This window comes from Pelmatolapia mariae, linkage group LG3_W (genome assembly GCF_036321145.2).
Source record: "Pelmatolapia mariae isolate MD_Pm_ZW linkage group LG3_W, Pm_UMD_F_2, whole genome shotgun sequence".
NCBI classification, from domain to species: Eukaryota; Metazoa; Chordata; class Actinopteri; order Cichliformes; family Cichlidae; genus Pelmatolapia; species Pelmatolapia mariae.
In genome coordinates this window covers 53,974,818-53,985,246 of record NC_086229.1, presented here as the reverse complement: position 1 = coordinate 53,985,246, position 10,429 = coordinate 53,974,818, and the positions used below count along the sequence as shown (strand labels likewise).

At 38.9% G+C, this 10,429-nt stretch overlaps 1 pseudogene; it reads right to left on the bottom strand.

Annotated features, from left to right (window-relative positions):
• Window positions 1–1,604: 1,604 nt before the first annotated feature.
• Window positions 1,605–5,882, bottom strand: LOC134624653 (tripartite motif-containing protein 16-like; annotated as a pseudogene).
• Between the last annotated feature and the right edge of the window lie 4,547 nt (window positions 5,883–10,429).

Sequence of the window (10,429 nt, the reverse complement as noted above, 5' to 3'; positions counted from 1 at the left end):
AAACTGAGCTTAGTGAAATGACCCTTCTGAAAACAGCTGATAGAAACAATGCATACTGTAATCATGAATGCACAGAAATGCTGTGGTATATAAATAATCCTCAGATGCCAACAAAGGGAGGAAAGTGTGCCAGACAACATTCTTCATACTATCACACCATCTACTTGAGTTGTTAGAACAAGGTAGACGTGACAGTCGTCTACCACGTCTTGAAGATATCCTCAGTTGAGGTCAGAAGCGCTCCGTCTTCACTGTACTCAGTGCAAAACGAGATACAAACTATTAAAATAATAGAAAACAAATGAAACATTTCACAAAGAGTGAAAATAATATCACAACCAAAACCTTCATCTTGTGAATGTTGCTACCTGTAAACTTCATGTATCCAGTGGTTTATACAGTATGAACACATTTAATTTTACTTTGTGCATGTTCATTTTTATTGCTATATTTAAATTAACCTTATATTTTTTTTTAGATGATTTGTTATGTCTCCTACAGAAGTAAAGATTAAAAGAAGACACATGCAGTGATAAGTAGGATGTATTTTAGATGTTGTGGTAAAAACTATAATTACAGAAAAACAATTCTACATGCAGAGGCCACTTGATTAGGTACAACTGCACATTAAAGTTTATTGGTAGTCACTCTCATTTTGCCAATAAAAATAATATAGTTGCACCTGTTGGGAAAACACTTGTGAGAAATAGTACACAATGGTACACAAAACCAGAGGATTAAAATAAATAAATAAAATAAAATAATAGATAAAACAAATAAATAATAATGATTTTCTTCATAGTCAGCAAAGAACAAAAATTATGGAAACATAGTCAAATTAACATCTGAGCATGAGAGTACAGTATATTCAGTTTTACAATTTATATTCAGTGTTAATTGTAGCTAGGCTCAAAGTGTTAATGCTAGCTTATTTAAATAAACGACATAGTCACATGCAAAAGTAGGCAGGCACTAGCGGTGGCAAGGGATTAATTTAGGGTGGCACATGCCACCACTGTAGGTCTGGCCCTGCTTAGTACATTACTCACTTGATCATGTTTTAGCTACAAATTTGCTCTCTTTATAGGACGTTTGGTATTCATGAAATGTAGTAAATGTGTCTGTTTACCAATTTATGAATGAAGTCATATTAGACTCTCCTCCCATCATTGAAATGACCACATGAGAGATGACATTGCAAGTTAACTGCACACAATGGCAGTAATTTTAGTCGTGCAATATCTCCAATCACTGCTTGCCTTTAGTTTCTCTAGTGTGCATACAGATGTATTGTAGAATAATTTTGGGTTTATATTCTTACGCTCAGACACTAACAGACATTAACAGGGAAAGTGTCATGGTCTGGGTGAGTGCTGTTTTTTTCCACAGAGCCGGTGGTTCCACCTCTGGGTGGAGTTGCTGCATTCCTGCCTGTTGGCAATGAAAGTGCTGGTAGTTAAGAACAGTGCTCACCACTACTCTTTGCCAGATCTTCAGCTAACCTCAGTTAGTGCAGACCATCATGCTCATTGAAAACTGTCATAGTGATATTCTCTGCTTACCTCATGTTTCTTTGCTCACAGTCGTCCAGCCGACCTCTAAGCTCAAATTCTGACATTACTCACCTTCATTCTGATGCTGGTTTTTCTGGCTTTTCCACCTCAGCTCACGGTAGCCTCATCTACCTGCAGATCATCACTAGCTGGAACCCTCATCCTCTCACCCGGGCCACTTACCCCTCCTGTGACAATAAGTAAGACAGTTATAGTTCATGATTCATTCACACCTGGTCTTCATCGAAACACCTTATGAACCTTGTCTCCTCTCATTGCAGTGATTCAGAAACTTCTGGTTTCGTTCCCTGGCCTGAAAACTCCTTTTTCCCTCACGTCACAGAATCCCTGTGAATAGAAGATAGAGCGGGGACGCTGAGAGGAGGTCCAGTGTTTATGTTACAAAACCACGACCGACTGTTTCAACCTGACAGCCTGAGGTCTTCTTCAGTAAACTGGACTGAATATGTGCAAACAGCAGCATGTTTTCTGTCTCTTGCCACATCTGTAAGGACAGTAACACCAATTTGTTTGTTGTTTTTAAAAGCCTCCACTGCAGTAACCCCTCATTAATCATTAACTATGGATTAAAAGAGCAAAGCCAAATATTTATGTGCTGAAACCAATTACAGCCATTTGGCAGCTTAAGCTAAAAGTTATGTTTAATTTCTCCACTGATGAGTTTTTTAGAACTGGCTCTGTGTTTATTTATTTATTTTACTGAGTCTTTATTAAATATTCAGCTTAAAAGAAACAGTCTATGAACAATACCTCATTAAGAAGAATCATTCAAAGCTACATGTGCAGTACTAACCCTAGGGTTAGTAACAGTTAATACTGTTAGTATTAATACTGTTAATACTAACAATATTAACCCTTTAGGTTCACACCATGAAAACTGCAATTTAAAATTTTAAATATTTCTTTGCATTGTTTATTCCTTTAGAACAACAGTAATAAAGCTGTGTTTTTTTCGTTTAATAAGCACGGGTGCAGGTAATTAGTTTATCTCTTGTGTGAACCTGGAGCTGTGTGAATGCCTCATATAAGCTGTGCTATTTGGCATCTTTTACTTTTCTATGACAGCTGTATGTGGGTCCCATAGCCTTCTATTGGAGCGGTAGGTCACAGAAAATGTTCAGCTTGCGTTTTGGTAATTTGGTAACGGTTTAAAGTAATTTGTACCCCTGTAGGAAGAAAATATTGTTTTATTCCTGCGGAGAAACTTGTAGTGGACTCTGCCACCACTTGCCGATACTTATTAGGGTGTGACCCTAACCCTAGATATGAAGCAAGGTGGGAGGGATTTTCCTGCTGAGGTCAGCTGTTCAGTGTAAGTGATGTCCTGCTTTAATTTAGAGATTGCCGAGCTGCTGCTTTGCCTGGGTGGATTTCTGGCTGCTGGGCCGAGGTTCTTATACACCGGTGGCTATTTTCATTTGTTTTTAAATTGATTTAACGTGACAGGAGCTGAAGGCTATTATGGAGTAGATGACCTGCTCCACCTCCTGAGCTATAGTCACCTCAGTAGTGTTGCTAGCAGAAGTTGAAGTAAATTATGTAGAAATATTCATATTCATTCATTTTCTTTTCTACTCACAAAAAGCATGAATTCAATTTCCTTGTTATTAAGGTCAATTTATTGATATCAAACCACACCTTAAAAATTTCCAGTTCATTTTCAATTGTATACAAGAGATCCTTTACATTTTATGTCCAGAACACAATAAATTTGTATCATCTGTATAAACAACACAGTTTTCCATTTTCCAACCAGGAATAGGCTACACATCTTATTCCGTATCTCTCTAGTTTCCTGAATAACTGATATGATCTACTGTATGAAAAGCTTTCTGCAGGTCAAGATAAAAACCATCAGAGAATTCATCATTTTATTGATTTTAAAAGACTATGAAACTTAGATTTACTCTCATCAACACAGCGTCAAAGCAGTTTGAGAATTATTCACAACGTTTAATCTATCAGTTAATTTCTGCCACAAACTCCCCTCCATCGATCTTACTGAATTCATTAGACATCACACACTGGACTGAGACATGAACTACTTTTTGTGCAGGTTTTCTTGTAATAAAACAATATTTTCTTCTATGTAAAGGAAGTAAATAAACAACAGAAAGGAAGAGAAATCCTGCCAATTCAGAAAATATAGCAAACTACACAATATGTAGTTTGTTCTATTTAAACTACATGAGACTGGCCCCCTATAAAATCCAAATCTTTAAGAAATAAAAATAAATAAATTTCCCAGTGTTATTGTCGTTTAAGCAATGAAACAACTTGAGGCCCTAAAACTGTTGAATTATTGCTGGATTATGTTTATGATCATTACTTTCTTTACTTACTTTGGGGTCTAGTGGAAACTGTTTTAAAATAAATTTCTCACATGTCACTCTGAACTGTTCACAAATATTCACAGAGAAAAAGTGCAGCATTGATTTTTATACAATTTCAGGTAAATTTACAGGTAACTACAGACAATCAATCATACGATTTCAAACTCGCAGCCATAAAGTGATCTCTGTGCAGAGAAGAAACAGCACAACAGTGAGCTCTCAACAGCAAAGAGAGACAAGAACAAAAAACTGGAAGCTCAAAGGTCTATTTGACTTTAATCAACTCTGCTGTTACAGTTTCAAACCCAAAAAGACCAAGTGTATTAAAACCAAGTCCAGCATAGAGCGGCTGAGTGAATGTGGTCTGGACTCTGTGGAGGAGAGTCATGGTTTCAGAGACGCTGTAGAAAGACAGAATACCTGCTCTGTGATCCAGGTACACTCCTACTCTGGAGGACCGAGGACCTGAGAGGACAGTTTAGATGTTGTTGTGCCAAAATATGTAACTGGTTGACTCGAAATCAAAAGGGTATATATCAAAATGTAATATCCAAGATTTGTCATTGTATCCAAATCCACATTCCTCTGAGCTCCCTGCTCTGCTGATATTCTTGTATGTGACTGCTACTTCAACTCTCCCTCTCCACTCCACCTCCCAGTAACAACGTCCAGTCAGACTCTCTCTACTCAGGACCTGACACCATGCAGTGAATCTGTCTGGATGATCAGAATAAGACTGTTGTTGATTTTTTCTTGTTGCTTTTCTGTTCCCCTCAGATAATAACAGACGTCTGTTTGCTGTGTTTGGATCCAGTGTGATTTGACGTGAATATTTTAAGAATTCAGCTCTGGTCTTTGGCTCTGGTGGTGACAGTAAAACATCCTCTTCAGTGACTGTCAGTGAGATGTTTGTCCATTCCTCTCTCAGAATGTCCTGTAGTTTATCTCTGGTCTCTGACACAGCTGCTGTCACATCCTCAAAGTACCTCAGAGGACGAATATTGATGCTGGATGAGTGTGTAGACTCACTGAGTGCTGACAGTGAGGGGTAGTTGTGTAGAAACTGGTTGTGATCCTCTGTGTGTGAGAGCTGCTCCAGCTCGCCGTCTTTCCTCTTCAGCTCAGCGATCTCCTGCTCCAGCTTCTCCTGAAGCTCTTTGACTCGACTCACTTCAGTTTCCTGCTGGGATCTGACCTGCTGCTTCACATCAGAGCTTCTTTTCTGGATGAGACGGATCAGCTCAGTGAACATCTTCTCACTGTCCTCCACTGCTTTATCAGCAGAGCCATTGATGGCCTCCACCTCCTGTTGAAGCAGCTTCACATCTTTCTCTCGCTCCTGGATTCTCTGCTGGATGTTTAGTCGTCTCACCTCGAGCTCCTTCTGCTTCTCAGTCCTTTCTGCTGCAGCTGGGACTGTTTCATGGCCTTTATGTTCATCCATTGTGCAGAGATAACAGATACTCTGCTGATCAGTACGACAGAAAATCTTCATCACCTCATCATGACGAGAGCAGATGTTCTCCTGGAGCTTCTTGGAGGGGGCCACCAGCTTGTGTTTCTTTAATGGAGCTGCATCATAGTGAGGTTGGAGGTGTTTCTTACAGTAAGAGGCCAGACAGACTAAACAGGACTTGATGGCTTTCAGCTTCCTCCCAGTGCAGACATCACAGGCCACATCTTCAGGTCCAGCATAGCAGTGATCAGCTGGAGCAGCTTGGAGTCCAGTCTTCTTCAGCTGCTCCACTAAAGCTGCAATCATGATGTTTTTAACCAGGACAGGCCTCGGTGTGAAAGTCTTCCTGCACTGAGGGCAGCTGTGGATTCCCTTCCTGTCCTCTTCATCCTTGAAACTTTTAATACAGTTCATGCAGTAGCTGTGTCCACAGGTTGTAGTCACCGGATAATTCAGTAGATCCAAACAGACTGAGCAAGAGAAGATTTCTTCATCCAGCTGAGTTACTTTTTGTGCCATTTTGTCCTGGCAGTAACTAATGAATGTGTTACTTGGTGTGTGTCTGTGAGTTTCTGTTTTGTCGAAGTGAAACTAGACTTAACAACCTGTGTCTGTGCAGTGAGTGGGAGCTGTCAGCTCTCAGATATATGTGTACAGAGTGTATCTGGTGTGTTTAATGAAGAGTAGGGAAGCGATATCAAGCTTTGACTTATTCCAGGAAGAGGAGTGATTTGAAGCACTTTAACGAGGGTGACCATATTTTGTTTTTCCAAAAAAAGGACACTTGGCTCAGTCATGAAGAGCTTTAATACAATAATACCACTTTGGGTGGCACCCTGTGGGGCTGGGGGCAGAGCCATTGTGGGGGTGAATTAATAAAAAAACCAAAAAAAAAAAAAACCAGAACGCTTAGACACTGCTAGCATAATTGACAGGTTTTTGACGGGGTTCCCACACAAATGCAAAGCAGAGGATGAAGCATCGCCAAATACTAGAAAATATGGTAAAGCATATCTAGCCTTTGGCTTCACCTGCACAACTGCCAAGGTAGGTCTCTGCGATAGAATTACTGTCCCCTGCGTTGGGAGCATGCGCAGGGCTCTCCACATCACAGACAAACAGTATCCCACAGCTGTTTATGTTTGTAAACCCATTTTGCACAGAGAGGCATTTTTTGAAAAATGTATTGATAGCAATGTTGAATATTATTACACAGGAAAAAAACAACCACATGTAAAATAATCACACCGTGACGCCTTTGCTTTTCTAAATGGAGGGACAGTAACTGCGTGTGTGTATGTAAGCGTGTAAAACCTGAAGATAGCCAGATTAACAGTAACGGTAATTTGTCTCTATCCGCGATTGTAGGAAAAAAGGCACATACCTTTGACGTTGCGTGACGAAATCTGTATTTCTCGTCCACACGTAAACGCAAAAAAGGAGTTTTCGAAAATCTCCAACCTGGCAGGAGTTTTAAAAAATCGCTGTTTTCGGTGATTCGAAACTCCGTTTACGTGTGGACGAAAAATGTCACATAGGGTTTTACAAGTCAACGAGCGCAACCCCCCCCCCCCCAAAAAAAAAAAACCTTAAAAGCCTCTGGAATTAAATAATGGTACAGAAATAATGCCTCATCTGCATAAGAAAAATTACCAGTACCAGGCCGGTAAGAGGGAAATTTCTTTTGCAGTTTATCTGAAATGATGCACTTGCACTTTGGGATCTTTTAAACATCATTAGGCGCGTTGCTGCGCACCGTCTGTCCCGTCTGTGAGCGCAGAACAAGCACTCACAAAGCAGCAGTTCGGGTATGACTTCAAAAGCTTCTTCTGGTATTAACAAGAGTGTATACATTGTTTTGTTTCTCTTTTTTTGTTGTTGGGGTGTGTGTGTGTGAGTGTTTGTGTTTGTGCTCATCAAAAATGAAAGCACATGTTGAGTTTTCTGTTGAGCACAAAAACGGTTCTGAAGCTGAAGATGAACCTGTAGTTCCTGATTAACTGTTCAGGATTTAGACTGAGGTTATTGTTCCCTCTCCATCAACCAGAAAGTGTTTTGCGTCAGTTACCTTTTCCTGCTTTTAGTATCTGCTACATAAATAAAAGTGACATACATTCCTTACATCCACTATTTAAAATAATATTTCTGTCATTAATAAAACATCCATAAACTGATATCTAAAGGAAAAAGGTTCATCTCCATTAATGTTTTGCTTTAATTTGTCGTGCTGTTGTTCCATTAATGCTGCTGTTCTTCCTCTCTGCTACAGTTTCTGTTCTCACGTAAACTCCACCTCGCAAAGTTTAATTTCATCACACTGATATTTGCAGTTCTCTCAAGAACTCCTACCAAGAACCATTTTGATTATTATTATTATTATTATTATTATTAATAATAATAATAATAATAATAATAATAATGATAATAATTTATTTTTTCCCAATAATACATAAATAAGATAAATATGTAAATGTATTCAAAATGTATCAAATTTTTTTCTGACATCTAAAATTGTGATGATGGAAGGTAATCTAATCCCTTTCCTTTTAGCTCACAGATTAGCTATTATATTGACAAATGAATTAGTTTTGGAATTAACTATGGGTGATAGGTTCGTAGCATAAACCTATTCGCTGGAACGTTCAGGACAATTTGCTACACAGCAAAGAACAAGACACAAGTAGGCAACGTCTTTGTATTACTCATGCATGAGGAGGCCTGTCTGGAGCCAAGTGTCGTTCCACCCACTTGACCACCGTCAGACTCTCAGCCAGGTTCCCCATAGCACTCCTTTTATTGTGGTTACATGAATATGCATAGGTTCATTAACATATGACACATAGGTATGCATGTGAACAAAGAATACCCTGTGTGTGTGTGTGTGTGTGTGTGTGAACCCATTAATGACTTCCTAAACCTACTGGCCTGGAAGTCCAGCAGTTCATCTAAACAAAATGCACTTAGCCTAAAACAGACATAGATATGTTTATCCTACCATAAAACAATAAGACAAGGTATGACCTCTCCCATGCTCCCAGGATGTGGGTGTGAAAGCCAGAGCATTCTGGAATGCACACAAAGCCTTTTACAGCCTACTGAAGATCACACATCCTATCACTACACAATCGATTATACACCTCTAAGCATATATGGTTAAATATTTCTCAATACAAATGACAATAACAAAATATAACCCCAACAATGGGATTAGCTCCTATATTAGCTAACAGAGCATGGATATATCATGGATATATTAAGAATATGAAGGGACTCTGCAAGGAAATGTAGAGCTGAACGTCCGAGTGTGCGCCTGTGGGCAGCCTGACCACCTGTTGAAGGTAACATGCTAACATGACTGTCTGATCATCTTTGTTTAAAATTTTTTTTAACTCCCAACAGTATTAGCTAGCTACTGTTTTTAGTAAGCTAATGTGCTCTTCAGAAATAAAGCTCGAAGCAGCTCAAACTGTGGACTCTAACTAGTGTTAGAGAAATGGCCTCAACCACAGTAAACACATCAGAGTAACGTCGCAGTAAACACATCAGCGTGATCCCCATCAGGACCGGCTCCTTCCTCAAATCATCGTTTTCTGGAAGAACCTCTTCATTTCTTGCCACCATTTACCCACTACAGTTTGCATACCGGACTAATCGTTCCACAGATGCCCATATGGAAAAGAAATAGTAAAAACTTTTAAAAAACTTGCATAAGATGTGGTCTACTTCATATAGTGAATCATATAAGGCTTATATGATTTACTCATGAAAGTGGCCACTTTCTCATTACTTTCATATATTGTTTTAGTAAGTATCCAAAACATACAAGTTTCATTTATATAATTTTTCAAGGGATCTTATATCTGTTTTCACTCTTGTATGCTTTTCATACAAGTTTCACACAAGACAGATACAAACTTTATAAGATTTATATATATCTTTTCCATATGGGTGATGCCATAGCTCACCTACTCCACACATCCCTGAGTCCCCTAGACACTGGCAGAGGGAATTATGTTAGGATGCTGTAAATGGATTACAGTCCAGCATTCAACACAATAATTCCCTCAAATCTTTTGACCAAGTTGAAGGATCTAGGACTCAGCTCATCACTGTGTCAGTGGATCCTTATCTTCCTCACAGACCCCAATCAGTCAGGGTGGGAAAACATGTCACCCTCCATCTCACTCCACACTGGGGTGCCTCAGGGCTGTGTTTTAAGCCCCCTGCTGAGCTTCCGCTCACTTAAGACCAGAACAGAGAGAATGAGGAGGAGCTTTTTTCCCCAGGCTAGTCGGGCCCTGAAGCAGGTGTAGGCCATGACTGGACTCTCATACATCACGGCACCACACGCACTCTGTTTATTTGCACACTTCTTATAATTTCTTTCTTAAATTGTTTATTTGGATATCCTATTTTTTATCTTTATAATTTACCTTTAACTCTTAGTCTTTAATTGTTAGGTTAAATTCTTAATTTATTGTTTACATCTGTTAGACCCTTTCGTATTTAACTGCAATTTTTTTTGTAATTTTCTCTAAATTTCTAAATGTAAAATTTGTAATTTTGTAAATCTTGTAAATTTCTGTAGTGTAGTTTAATGGTCGGGCATTGCACAGCAATAAACATTTCACTGCATGTCGTACTGTGTATGATTATGCGTGTGACAAATAAAATTTGAATTTGAACTTCAACATTTCAAGGCCTGAAGAGTCATCTATGTGCATGGGCAAGACAAAATCAGACTGAGAATCAGGGTGAAGATTAAAGCTCATTTAAGTGACTTTGGACATGAAAGTAAGGTTTAAAGTAAGGTGACTTTGCCCCCCCTTTATATTACTGTACAATATAAAGGGTTTTGAGGCGACTGTTAAGCTGCATTGATTCATTCACAGACAGTCACATTTTTATACTCTTCTTACTGTACTGATATTCATTCGTGTGTGCATATATGATCTAATAAATGCATCTAATTCAAACGGACAAACTATAAAATGAGGAAGAAGGTACAAAGCAATGTGAAAGCTAGGCAATTATTGTCAAAAGCAAAAGAGGAAATATACTTGTCT